The 13611-nt window shown below is 39.0% G+C and overlaps 1 pseudogene; it reads right to left on the bottom strand.

Moving 5' to 3' along the window:
- Positions 1-10283: 10283 nt before the first annotated feature.
- LOC145003521 (5S ribosomal RNA) lies at positions 10284-10402 on the bottom strand (annotated as a pseudogene).
- Positions 10403-13611: the final 3209 nt, after the last annotated feature.

Below are 13611 nucleotides of genomic sequence, written 5' to 3'. Positions count from 1 at the left end.
TACAGGCTTAGACACTAATCCAACAGAAACTTGCTTTAGGTAAAGCCTTAGTGAATATATCTGCCAGTTAATCAGTTGTCCTTACGAAGTGAATCTCCACGTTGCCATCTTCCACGTGATCTTTGATGAAGTGATATCTGAGTGCTATGTTCTTTGTCTTCGTGTGTTGCACTGGGTTATGACAAATCCTAATTGAACTTTCAGAGTCACAATATAGTGGGATTTTCTTCATGTTCAACCCATAATCTCTAAGTTGACTCTGTATCCAGACAACCTGAGATGTGCATGAGGCAGCAACAATGCATTCAGGTATTGTCGTGGAGAGAGAAACACATGTTTATTTCATTGATTGCCAGCTAACCAATTTGCCATCGTGAAATTGGCATCCTACAGTAGTGCTTTTACGATCCAATCCACAACCACGTAAGTCATCATCTGAGAAAGATTGGACAAAGAATCCTGAGTTCGCTGGATACCATAGGCCGAGAGAGTAGGTTCACTTCAGATAGCGAAAGATATTTTCACGGCTATCATATGAGGTTCGCGTGGGTTAGCCTGGAATCGAGCACAATAGAATACTGAGAACATGATGTCGCGTCTGCTAGCTGTTAGATACATTAACGACCCAATCATTTGACGATAAAGCATTATGTCAGCGGCTGGCTTCTCCAACGAAGGTGTAAGCTTTGTCCCAAAAGCCATTGGAACTTTCACTTTGGATTCTCCCATCATGCCAAACTTAGCAAGAAGTGTCTTTATATATGCCTCCTGATTGATAAAAATGCCTTCGGGTCCCTTTCTAATGTTTATGCTAAGGAAAAAGTTAATTGGACCAATTGAGCTCATCTCAAATTTAGTTTCCATCAACTTCCTAAATTCAGTCGTTAAGCAGGGATTCGTGGAGCCAAAGACAATGTCATCAACATAAATTTGGACTATCATAAGGTGGTTACCCTCTCTCTGACGAAAGAAGGTTGGGTCAACCGAACCTTGTTTAAATTTATACATTTTTAAGAATCGAGTGAGAGTTTCATACCATGCTCTAGGAGCCTGCTTTAGGCCATATACTGCTTTTTCTAGTATGTAACAGTGATCTGGGTACTTCTCGTTCATGAAGCTTGTCGGTTGCTCAACGTACATAGTTTCTTCAAGTTCTCCATTGTGAAAGACACACTTTACGTCCATCGAATAGACTTCAAAGTTTTTGTGTGCAACATAAGCAAGAAAGATGTGAACCGACTCTAATCTTGCAACTGGAGCGAAGGTCTCTTCATAATCGATACCTTCCTCTTGGCAGTAGCCTTTTACAACCAACCGATCCTTGTTACGAATCACATTCCCCTCCTTATCCATCCTATTTTTGAATACCCTCTTGAGACCGAAAACTGAAGCATCCTTTGGTATCGGAATTAGATGCCATACTTTGTTTCTTTCAAACTCGTTCAACTCGTCTTGCATGGCTTGAACCCAATCAGAATGATCAAGAGCCGAATTCACAGTCTTCGGTTCAACTTTGGAGAAAAAAGAGTTTAACATGCAAAATTCTAGTTGAGAGAAGAGTGCATCTTGTTTCGCTTTGATATGTGATCGATTTAACACCTTTTCTAAAGATTCCCCAATTATTTGACTTTGAGGATGATCTGTGTTCTATTTAATGAGAGGTGGGTAATTTAGATCACCAGAGGGATCCAGTTCAGCATTGATTTCTTCTTCCAATTCTGATAGTGTATCATCATCATTGACATGTGTATTCTCCCCCTCGAATGATGACACTTGTTCAGTATCTGGATCAGAATGTTCCCCTTCGTTTAGACTTTCGGTTGAGCTAGATGATTGTGACGTTGAATTCTCCCCTTGTAATGAAGGACCTTGATCCTTTGGAAGAGACAAACCCTCCCCCTGGACAGAAGGACGGTCATCAGAAGGTTCGCTTAAGACTGGCCTTTCAGTTGCCTTTGGTTGATCAACAGCCATCTTCTGTGCAACATCATCGATGATTTGCTTTAGACTGCCAACTTTGTTGTCTTTCGCCTTTGATTCAAAATCGATAGCCGTTTCAGGCTCATCAAAGAGAAGCATATATTGCTCGAAAAGGTTTGAGATAGAAGCTGTAACTTGACTGGTCTTTGGAAAGATTTCCTGCATTGCGCCTTCAGTTGTCTTCATCTTTTTAACATAGCTATCGCCAAAAGTGATGTAGTATGTTTCTTTAATCTTCTTAGAGCACTTGTTTAGTATTCTATTTGCCTTAGAGTGCAAGGAGTATCCTAAAAGTATTCCTTCACCAGCCTTAGCATCAAACTTGTTTCGATTCTCTTTTGAGTTGAAGACGAAGCATCTTGAACCGAACACATGAAAGAATTTCACATTCTGCTTGCGATTGTTCAAGATCTCGTAAGGAGTAATAGAGAATCTCTTGTTTAAATATTATCTGTTGTGAGTAAAACAAGCACCAACAATAGCATCAGCCTAGAAATACAAAGGTAAGGAAGCGAAGCATAACATCGTTCGAGCCGCTTCACACAGAGATCGGTTTTGCCTCTCGACGATTCCATTCTGCTGTGGAGTATATGGAGCCAAGAAATTATGAGCTGTTCCCTTCTCAGCTAGAAAATCTTCGAAATCCGTGTTCTTGAATTCCAAGATGAACAACTTTCCTCAGTTGAACCTCAACTTGCTTTTTGAAGAGCTTGAGCTTAGGAGTAGCTTCTAATTTTTTCTTCAAGAAAAACACCCATGCGAACCAAGAGAAGTCGTTCACGATTACCAAAATGTAGTTGTTCCCTCCAATGCTTTCAATAGAAGAGTGACCACATAGATTGATATGCAACAGCTCCAATGGTTCTATCACCTTTGTATTGATAATAGAAGGATGACTTTGTCGACTTTGCTTTCCCATTTCACAAGCTGCGCATAGATGTTCTCTGTCGAATTTGAGAACAGGAAGACCTCGAAGATGATCTCCTAAAACAAGCTTATTGATATCCTTGAAGTTAAGATGAGAGAGCCTTCGATGCCATAACCAACTTTCATCTAAGTGATCCTTTGGTAGCAAACAGACTGCTGGTTTCCCTCAAATTGGATTGAGGTTTAGAGGGTACATTTCCCCCTTTCGCTTCGATTTCAGCAAAATGTTATTTGACTTTTTCTCAACTATCTCTGAGCCTTCATTATCAAATGAGACCTTCAATCCGGTTCCAACTACCATCTGTGATACACTGATAAGGTTGTGCTACAATCCCTCAACGTATGTGACCTTTCTTATAGAGAAATCACCATTTGTAATCATTCCATATCCTTTGATAGTTCCAAACGATTTGTTGCCGTACTTCACAATTCCACCATCCTTGAGAGACCAAAGCTCCCTCAGTTCTTCCTTTCGTCCTGTCATGTGACGCGAGCAACCACTATCAATATACCATTCTTCATCAAACTGCTTGTCACATATAACCTGCAAAATATTAAGCAGATTTAGGAACCCAGAGTTTCTTGGGTCCTTGTGGGCCTTTTACAGGATAGAGAATAGTAAGAGAAACATCAACCATATAAGTTCTTTTAATTAAAGTTGTTTCATCTTTTCTCTTTATTGTGAAAGCTTTAATTGTGTTTGGCTTAGATTCATTAGATGTAGGGTTTGAGATTTTAACACCTCCATGTTTTTGGATCTCTTTCGGGAATCTGTTATCTTCTGGAAAGAGCTTTCCTTTCCGCTTTAAATCTTTTAAAGGATAAGAATTAGAATGAGAATGAGAAGAATTAGGTTTAGAAGTGATATTGGATCGTTGATTATTATTCTTCCTTAGTTGAGAATGAGCACACTCTTCCCTTTTGTTCGTCTGATTGAAATTGGAACCAAACCCATCCTTTCGATTGCTTTTATGTTGAGGACCGAAGCCATTCTTTCGGTTGCTTACCCTCTGAGGACCGAACCTCTCCGTTCGGTTGTTTGCTTGCGTTGGACCGAAACCCTCCTTTCGGTTCCTTACCTGTTGCAGACCGAAGCTTTCCTTTCGGTTCCTTTCATTCCAAGGACCGAAACCTTCCTTCTGGTTGCTTCTTGATTCTTTTTGTGACTTATGCGTCTTTTCACACCTTACATAATGAGGATTTTGAGATCTTCAAAAATGTTTTCTTTCTGAGAGATTCTTCTTGTATCTCAGATTTCTTTGGTGTTTTCGTTCTGCCACTTGCTTTGGAGTTTTGTGAATGTTGGCCTTTTTCTTTGGAACTTGAGCATGACGTTCACTTTTTGACAAAGATGTCTCATTGGAAGTTATTACTGGTTCTCCCAAAGATGTTTTGGTTCCACTTGTGCTTGACACATCATATCTTGCAGGCTCATTGAGTGGTTCTGGCATGTACCTACCCTTCACTCTCCATGAGGTTTTCTGAGATAGGCCTTTGGTTTCATCAGCGTTATCTATTGGTGCAGACCAGAAGAACTCTTCACACCCAACTGCATTATCTTCTACCATAGCTGTCAGTTCTGCTATTTGTTGAGGAGTGACTCCTTGAACTGTGTAGACTTGATTTGGAGTGGTTTGAAACTTTTGATACACAATAGCTTTTGCCTTGAGAACTTTGGTATTGTCTGTCGATGAACGAGCGAACTCAATAGAGTTTTCAGAAATCAGATTTTTGTGAGTTTCAGGTTCGCTTTTGACAAATTCGGAGCAGTCCACCACATCCTCTACAGATATTTCACTCATGTGATCATCCTCATTAAGTTCAGATGCATTTTCAACATCAATCTTATTTTCTGAACATAGTTTGGCATTCAATGAGTCAAACTTCTGTACAGTTTCGGTTCTTAACTTCAATCTATCATTTTCGTCTAATAGATTTTTAAGCATGTCCTTATGGTCTTTGGACTTTATGTAGGACTCTATTTTGTCAAGACCAATTTTGTAGGTAGGAGAGACTTCATCAGATGATACAACATATTCACAGTTGTAAGCTTCGGCATCGACTTCATCCTCCTTTAACTCAAGGAAGGGTAAAATCATGCGATGTATCGTCTTTCCTATTTCACAGTCGAGATGAAATTGAGTGATATTAAAATAGAGTCTTTTAGCAATTAAACAAAAAACATTTCACTTTTTTAAAAGCTTAAGATTGTCTCGTTGCAAATAGATTGACTCATCCTTAGACCTAATTAACTCTTTCTCCTTCTGCTCAATCCACATCCTTCTCCCCTCACTCTTCGACGATATCCTGCTAATTTGATCAGTCAAGTTAGAGTTTGTGACACGAGTTTGGGCGAGACTACTACTTATACTAGAAAATTTTGATTTTAAACTATTAAGTTCCTTTTCATAGTTAGTAATAGGTATTTTCAGAGAAGTGAGAATATTTTTGTACCTTCTTGATTAACTCATCACATTCGTTGATTTGTGTACTTACAGGTGTTGCAGCAAAACACCTGTCTTATTGCTCCTTCTCTTCTTCCAGTCCACCATCTGCTGCATATCCCCTCATCTAAGATACTCCTTCTGTCACCATCAACCACCTTCTTGCACCATATTCTTCTTTCACCAGCATCACCTTGCCATGAGTTGGTTTTCTTACTTCTTCGTCCTCTGAATCTGTGGACCATACTTCCACTCCACCGAATTCATCATTGTTACCTGTATCCTGTACAATCAAAGCATTCATAGTTTTATTGTTAGCTGCTGATTTTCATTTCTTGATCTCCTCCAATCGTCTCAATAGGTTCACTTCATCATCATCCTCATTAATCTTTTCTTCCTTTTTCTTTAGCATGCAGTCCTTTGCAAAGTGATTCTTGCCTCCACAATAATGGCAATCAAATCCTGAGTCACCACCACTCTTCACCTCTTTCTTAGATTCTTCTGACTTCGAACCTATCTTCGGTTCCTCCTTCACCTTTTCAGAACTATAACTTCCCTACCAGTTTTGGTTCTTGTTGGCTGGGAACTTTCTTTTGATGAACTTTCTAGGATTTCAAACCATCAGGGCATATTCTTCACTGGTTATGTCACACCCCAAAACCGAGAACCGCGGAAACGTTTTAGGGTGGAGGACGTCATGTAATGTATCACAACAATGTAAAGTAGTAAACAAGCAACAAAATCATCCATTACATTAACAGTGTAACTTTAATTACAAGTGTGTTATTTCATAGCAATAAACAACATAATGAATAATCAAAATAAAGGACGAGTCTGGACTGCTCCGTCTTCACAAAACCTGATCGTCGTACGTGCCTATATGTGACCTGAGAATACAAGTTATTTTGAAAGCGAGTATCAGCCAAAAAGCTGGTGAATTCATAAGTATTTTAGTGTCATTAATTTGCGAAACTGTGAACTAAAGACTTGTAACATTTGGAGAAAAGTTCGTATAAGTATGAAAATGTTTGTAAATAATTGTAAACGTTTGAAAACCCTAAAAAATTCCTATGATTCCTACTAGTATAAAAAGTAGTCTTCTACCACGACCTAACTGTTTTGAAAGTAGTCTTCTACCAAGACCCAACTGTTTTGAAAGTAGCCTTCTACCAAGACCCGACTGTTTTGAATGTAGCCTTCTACCAAGACCCGACTGTACAACCATTATTATTATTATGTAATCTAGCTCATCGATTATGTGAATACGACACATGGTAAAGGTATTAATAAATTATTAACTGGAGTCTTATCCTTTTGTTATTGTCGTATAAGTATTGTAGTATTTGTAATAAGTGACTACTTTTGTACTAATTTGCCTTAACTGAGGGTTAAGGCATAATGTGATGGCTAGATCCCATACTAAGCACTCCCTTTCAAGAGATTTTGGGAACCAAACGCGACCCCTGCATGATTGCAAGCCGTGAAGATCTACATTACTATGATCATGTATACCGAATATAACTATCACAAAGTATTAGTGATTCATTGGTATAGTTAGATCATGAACTTGTTCCATGCTATAACACCTTGTTATGTGTGTTTTGTTATCGTGTATTGTAATCGAATTTATGTAAGCGTATCTATGTAAACGTATTCATATAAGCGTATCTATGTAAACGTATTCATGTAAGCGTATCTATGTAAGCGTATTTATGTAAGCGTATCTATGTAAACGTATTTATGTAAACGTATTCATGTAACATGTAATGTATTAGTATAGACTCATGAATGAACTGACTCTTGTGTGATTCCTTGTACTTGGAATGGTAAGTAATATCTCCTAACTATGCTTATTATAGTTACTAGTAATGTACGAGTATAACCGGAAGTATACCTTTGCTAACCAAAGGTACTGAACTGACTAATGGTACCTTTATACCTATATATGTATACATGATATATAATTAATACTTAGATGACATTCGAATGAGCAACCGATGCCCTAATACCACATCCTAACGAGGAAAAGGAAATAAAGCGAGCTAGTTGTCCTACGTCCTTTAAACATTATTTATATAAATATACATATCTAGGCATGAATTTTACAATATAAAAGCATAAAAGAAGTTTTGTAAAACCTTTGAAAAGTTTAATACTAAGAAACGATGACTTGATGTCAGTTTATAAAACAATTTGAAAGTAATTTGTTTGATAAGACAGTTTAAATATAAGGAAAACATTTGTTTTAAAACACATTTGTAACAGAGTTTGAAAGGAAACTTACAGTATGTAAGACAGTTTGATAAAGAGTTTTAAACATGTAAAAACATTTAAGAAAGTCATTTGAATAAATTTGTTTGGTAAAATAGTTAACGTACAGTAAATCCATTTGCAGGCTAGTTATTAATCACATGTGATTGATATAATAACTAAACATGATTCAACTTATATTCCCCTCAAAAAAGCATTAATAAGCATTTAAAAACATTTAAAAGGTTAATTAAGGGGTATGAACTCACCTGTAGTGAGTGGATCGGATGGAAGTGTCGGATAAGTGCTCCGTGTCAAGTGAGGACTTAAACACACACAATGATCCTAATAACAGATGAAGACATATGTATATATATATATATATATATATATATATATATATATATATATATATATATATATATATATATATTAGTGATTATAACACTAATTAGATATGTATAAACATCCTAATTTGAGGAAAACACTTTGGTCAAAGTGCTAGGAGGCTATCAGGTTGCAACAAAGGAGTGCAAAGCCTTATAAGGGAGTTTATGGTCAATGGACCATACCTTTAGGAGTTTACGGCCCAGGGGAGTTTACTCCTAGCTGTAAACTCTCACTTGGATCAGAACATGAGGCTTAAAACGATTATGACTTAAGTGGTTAAGTGTTCCAAGGCTTAAACAAGAGGCTAGGTGGGTTTAAGATCCCAAAAAGGTCCTTATATGTGTTTACGGCATGGGGACCACTTCCCCATGAGTTTGTAGCCAGAAACTCATGGTATGAAGTACCATTTTGTGTATTGAAGTCCTTAGTTCAATGGTGTAAGGTTCTATGCTCATATCCAAGGCTTACTAAGGTGTTAGGGTGTCATTTGCACTCTTAAAAGGGGTTTACGACCCAAGAACATGCCTTGGCTGTAAAATCCTTGAATCACATGATTCTTTGTGATTTCTAATCCCTAAACATGTTAATCCTAGTGTACCATGAGTTGGAACAAGAGTACTTACGATCTAGGAGCTTGAATGGTCGATTTTGGTCAAGAACACTAGTATGTGTTCTTGGTGTTCTTGGTGGAACTTGAAGATCTAAAAAATGAAATGATTTCACGGATGAAATCATGTAAGATTACTAGTTCATGCAAGGTATCAACTACTTAAGACAATAAGCTTATGAAATTTGAAGATCGGGGACGAATATTGGGATGATACTTGAGAGGATTTCAGCCAAAAGGAAGGAAGGAATGAACAAATGGCCATCATATCATCTTATAAGCAAGAGTTTCCAGCCCACATGGAGTTTACGCCTATAAAATCCCATGTGTTAGCCGTGAACTCCTTGCAGAGGGTGTTTATAGTCATTTCTTTGAGCTATAACTTCAGCCGATAAACCCTGACACTTATTCCTTAAGTGTACAAGGCTCATAACGCTCAGATAAACTCCTAATAGTGCTAAAAGATAACAGTAATGAGTTTGACTTTCCATGAAGTGTTAGAATGAACTGTATGGAAAATTTCGGGTTGTCACATCATCCCCCTGTTAGAGGGAATTTCATCCCGAAATTAAAATTTAGGTAAAGGAGTAGGTATAAATGATCGAGCAAGGAGGTGAGGATACCTCCTATTCGATTGGTTCTCGCTCTCCTAAGTGAATCCAGGTCCTCGGTTGGTATCCCAATGAACCTTCACTAATGGGAGGCGGCGTTGCTTCGTCCGCTTGACCTCTCGGTCAATGGTCACTATGGTTCTTCGACGAAGGCGAGGATCTCGATGATCTCGATCTTGTCGAGTGGGATTTCAAGAGTCTCATCGGACGGATAGTTTTTCAAGTTCGAGACTTGGAGGGTAAAACATATGTTACTGAGTTCACGGTGTAGGTTGGGTTTGTGAGTTACTAGGCCGATTCGGGCAAGAATCCCGCAGGTCCTAACTATCTTGGATATAGCTTACTACGCTTTTTGAAGCATATTAAGCCTTTCCAGTGGGGGGCCTCCAAAAGGATTTGGTATCTCACTTGGATTCCCAAAGGTTTCTTCCTCTTGCTTCTCCTCCTAGTTAAGAGCCACTCCCTTCTGAGTCAAAGTCGTAAGAGGTTCCGTAATCCGCAAAGAGTTCTGGATGAACTCTCGACAGTAGGTCAACGAGACCTACAATTTGGTGAATTCTCGTCGGTGTCTTCGGTGTTGACAAATTGTCAACGGTTTTGATTATTGGAAGGGTCCTCAAGAATTCCCACATCACTAATAGTGTGCTTCAGGAATTTGACTCTTCAATTTCCAAAACTCGTATTTAGAGAATTTGACGAAGAGTTTCTCTGATCGTAATGTTTCCATGGTTTGTTGTAGATACTATTTATGATTTCCGTCTTACTATGAGAGTAGATAAGTAAGTCATTTACAAGGATAATGACGAACTGATCCAAGTTAGAGTGGCGTACCCTATTTATTAAGTTCATGAATACTACGGGCGTATTGGTCCTATCCGAAGGATATCATTACAGACTCGTAGCGTTCGTATCGAGTTTGGAAGATTGTCCTCGAGACATCCTTCACTAACACTCGTAATTGGTGATATTCAGATCTTGGGTCGATTTCTGAAATGCACCTCTTTCCTTGCGGTTGATAAACCAATTCATCTATGCGAGGCAGAAGGTAATGATTTCTAATGGAAATCTTGTCGAGGTTTGCACTACGAGGACTTCCCAAGGTGTTACCCATACTAGCACTCCTCTCGCCTAAGCACGTTTAACTACCAAGTTCTGATGGGATCCGGTGCATTAGCATTGGTATGATCGCATCCACTGAAGTCTATCTTCTTGAAGACTAAGACTGGAGTTATCAAAGGTAAGAAGCTTGGTCTTTTCATTCTGTTGCTGAATAGTCGTTAAACTGTCCGGACGGTTCTTGTATCTCCATGGGCGTTAGACCGTAGGGCGATTTGGTTACAAAACTCATATTGGGTTCTAAGTTTGTTCGCATGATGATGCGATCACTTGTAGACTTGGGCAGTCGCCGTCCTGAAGTTCATATTAGAAGTTATACATGGTTCATCAATCGTAGTCTCGTGTATACGAGTCGTATATAATTAAGATTGAAAAGGTAGTTGAATAAATGATTCTTCTTTAACCTCACATCCCAACGAGGAAAAGAGTTAAAGTGGAATCATCAATTCTAAACCTGTAGAACCTTGATTATATACCACTCTTATGTATACATTCTTCAGCGATAGATCAACCGTATAGGTCTTTGGACTGATCTTGACGTATTGTACGAGTGGTACTTCGGGGAGGTTTGCTGAGTTTTCTTCGAAAAGGATAAGAGACATGAGGTACTACCTGCATCAGTACTTTGGTGTTCTGGAATGACGACTTCACTAGAAAGACGATTTCAAAGAAAGAGATGTGCGCACGAAACTGGTATTGTGCGAATCGAATTGAATCTAGTGGTATAATAATATTGGACATACTTGAAAGTAAAGACACTAGATTTGAACATAAGGCATTACAGACAAAACACAACAGTGCAACTGTTAACAGAGTTATATTACTTTAGAGTAACTACAGGAATGCTGCTGCGAACAAGGTATACTACAAAAGGCAAGTATACACAGCACGAGGGTCCCTTTACTGACGGGGTCTCGCAAAGGATAAGACTCGAGTTGCAGTAGTTTTAAACATGTTTTATGAGTCTGTTACAACGAACGCCTTAAATAATTTAACGAGGGTCCGGGGTAGTCTCTCCTGCGGCAGTGATCCTTAGTATTTCCCTGTCTGTGCCGGAGTTCTTTGTTATTGGACAATCCTTCTTGAAGTTTCCTATCTCACCGCATTGGTGACATATCGGGCTGGTACTAGCATTGGTGGTGAAAACGAGGTGTCGATTTGGAGTTATGTGGACATGGGTGTTTTCATTGTTCTTTCTTTTTGGACAGTTCCTATGATAATGTCCTGTCTCACCACAACTATAACGAACCTGGCTGGCTCTAGTGGTGGAGGTGGTTCTATAGAAACGAGCAATGTGCCCCATCTTGTTGCAATTGTTGCATTGCAATACTCGGCAAGCTCCATTATGATGATACTTACACTTGTTACACTTTTGGAGTGTTCCCTCATAACGCTTGACCGGTGTTGAGGTGGCAGGAGTCACCACTTGTTGTTGTCGCATGACAAGCCTTGGAAATCGGTTGCGTTCTACTTGGGATTGACGTTTGCGTTTCTTGAACTCTGAGTTGTTGTTTTGGGTGTTGGTGACTATTACTATTTGTTGACTAGTCGGACTGTTAGTCTGTTACCACGATCGGAATTGCCAATTCCTTTTTCAGTCTTTTTTGCGTTGTTAGCGTTGCGGTTCGCAAGGACAGCTGCCACAGCAGCCATCACGGTGGCTGTAACTGCAGCTTGGAAAGTAGCGGCGTCCATAGGAAAAGCAGGGGCTTCATTGTTCGGCTGACTATTTCCATATGACAACATGATTCTATAACACAAAAGAAAACGAGTTTGTGAGCTATTATGGTTGAACTTAGATGTAGTATGATCGTTCATGTAAAGAGTAAGAATATGTTCTCAAAGGTTTTCCCTACATCCCTATGATGCAGTCCTAGTAAAGAGTAGAAGTAAATTCGTAGAATGGTCTCAAGACGTTTGTCATTTAAGCCGAGGTACTATAGGTTGGTGGATAGTATGATCCAACCATTGAAAGAGACCTGGAAATGTCCCCGGAGTTAAATTAGTATAGTCCAAAGACTTGGCTAAAGCAAGTTTCAGATAGCCTCCAATGAAAGTATGATAAGAGTATTTGAACAAAGAGTGACACATAAGTTAGTCGACTGCAGTTATCATCAATGTTTAAGATGTAATAAGTTCTGGAAAATTGACCTTGTAATAGGTCTTACATCACATCCGGAGTATAAAAGTCCTTGACAACATAAAGGCCTAACTAAACGTACTTACAGTACAAGTTAGTTACACAGAAAAATGTCACATAGGACATAGACAGGAACACGATTCTTTAAAAACAAGGAAGGAAAGTAAAGCATCTCCTACTAGTGACGGTCACCCCTATGGTGAATCCTTAGTTCAGCTAGTTGACGTTCCATATCAAGCAGGTATCTTTCGTACACCCTCTGGCGTACTCGGAGCTCTATGACTTCGGCTCGAGTTTCAGCTAGTGCTTGTAGTAGGGTATCATGGTGTCTCTCAGATCTCTCATGAGTGTGTTCAAGACGATTAGTTCGGATGCCATGCATTCCTTCATTGGCATCAACCTCTGCGATACGATGAAGAACTTTCCTGCCCCGAATCTCGTTGCGGGCAACTCTACGGATTAGGATTGGTAGAACTCTGTCTGCTGAGCTCCTTTCGTTTACATTGTAGAAGCTTCGGTCTCTACTAAAATCATAGGTTGATCTTGATCTTCGCTCCATGTTTCCAAGCATTCTACCCAAGGAGGCGTTGGTCCATGAAAAGCTGGACGAGGGTTAGGATTTGGAATGGGAGCTACCGGAGGTAGATCCTCAACCTTAGGTTCGGAGTTATCATCATCTGATATGTCTTCAGCAAGGTGATCATTCAAAGGGATTGTATGATCATTCTCAGGTTCTTCTCCAAACCATCCAGCATTGTCTTCATTCAGAAGGTACGGGTTGCCGTGGGGATGGAGTCCAACCATGTTATCTACGCGAGAATTGGGGTAAGGAAATAATTATTAGACGAACTATCTAGATAATTATTAGAAAATGTTCATTAGTTACATCACTATTTGTAAAGTGCATACAAGTCATATGTAATCAAAATAGGATAGGCCTTCGAATAATTGACCTTAAATCCAAATTCACAAGGAACCAGGGTAAAGCAAAAATTTCACAAGATCTAAGTCTATAACATCCTAGTTACATATAACCTTAGTATATCCACTTAGCAACTATCAACTTAGTAATGAATATTCTTTTTAGTTCTCAAGTAAGTAATTATAGTAACACAAAACACCCCTATGGTATTTTAGACCTAGGTT

The sequence above is a fragment of the Lactuca saligna genome, chromosome 6, assembly GCF_052625555.1.
Source record: "Lactuca saligna cultivar CGN05327 chromosome 6, ASM5262555v1, whole genome shotgun sequence".
NCBI classification, from domain to species: domain Eukaryota; kingdom Viridiplantae; phylum Streptophyta; class Magnoliopsida; order Asterales; family Asteraceae; genus Lactuca; species Lactuca saligna.
The sequence above is the reverse complement of the archived record's forward strand: the minus strand, read 5'-3'. Positions and strand labels throughout refer to the sequence as shown.